The sequence below is a fragment of the Nicotiana attenuata genome, unplaced genomic scaffold, assembly GCF_001879085.1.
Source record: "Nicotiana attenuata strain UT unplaced genomic scaffold, NIATTr2, whole genome shotgun sequence".
Lineage (NCBI taxonomy): Eukaryota > Viridiplantae > Streptophyta > Magnoliopsida > Solanales > Solanaceae > Nicotiana > Nicotiana attenuata.
In genome coordinates, this window is record NW_017670557.1 from 127,097 (window position 1) to 128,405 (window position 1,309).

Here is a 1,309-nt window from a genome sequence, read left to right on the forward strand (position 1 = left end):
GATCTAAATTTTGGGCCATACACTTTTTTGTAAGGGATGCGAAATTTTGCTGGCATCCCTATTGTTAGTGTGGCTTCCCAAAGTCCGAGTGAATTCATATTTATCTCTAGCTCACAATCTTTTACCATTTGATGTGGAAAGAAAAAAATTATGGAGAGAAAGGTGAGGAAGAAAAAAATTACAGAAGCAGAGAAGAAGAAAGATATACTTTGAGTGTGGTAGCTCTGGTTGCAATAGTGGAAGGAGGAGAAGGACGAAGATTGAATAAAAAATGGAAAAGGGTCATATATACCTCATTTGGGCTGGGTATGGTTTTTTTTGAGTGGTGGGTTGGGTCTTTTACTCAGAGTGTGCCATGTGTCTGTTTCGTTAAATATGGGATAAATTTGGAACTTTGCTCAAAGGCAAGGGTATAAATAGCCATATATATATATATATATATATATATAATGGAGGATAGGATTAAACAATAAAGGAAAGTAGATGAATATATAAAAAATATCACTAACCCAACTTGCCATTTAGAGGACCCTTCGCAAAGAAAATATGAAGAATCAGACAAATACTTTTCTTGCTTTACATAATTGGTGCACTAATGGTTGACTAGGATGGTTTCTAAACTACTCGGTACTATTTCGATGCATTCACTGTACATTTGTTGTCTAACTTTAACCTATAGACAAAACAGCAGCAGGCGTAAAAGAATCTCTTGTGCCTAACAAATCAATGATCACAAATTATAAAAAGGAGAGAATTTTTCCTAAACTCTTTTACCAACTCAGCTTCTTCAAAATTCATATCCTTTGGGGTCCCTTACCAATATATAATTCAGAATAACTAAATGTCAAAGAAATTCAGGAGATTTTCTTTTTCCCTTTTCCTATCACCATCTTGTCCTGCAAATCTAGACTTATAATTGGAAGCTTTCCATCAAAGAACTTTCTCCTACTTTTCAACTTAAGTAATCCATTTTCTGATTTAGTAGAAATCTTTTTTCAAAAAGTCAGAAGAGGAGTCTGCTATTCTAATTGGCTGCCCTGAAAGAATGCCAGCTCCTTTTTCCAAGTTGAACGGCTTCTGTACGAACTAGTTTAAGGGCTATCAAATTCATTTGGTTCCATTGTTTAACAAGAATTTTCTCACCTTTTGAAAAAATGCAGGGATTTCTCTGTTCCAACCATATAAGACACTTGGGATTTCTCTGTATAACTAATTCATGTATAACTTTTTTTTAACCAAATATATATATATATATATATATATATATATATATATATATATATATATATATATATATATATATATATAT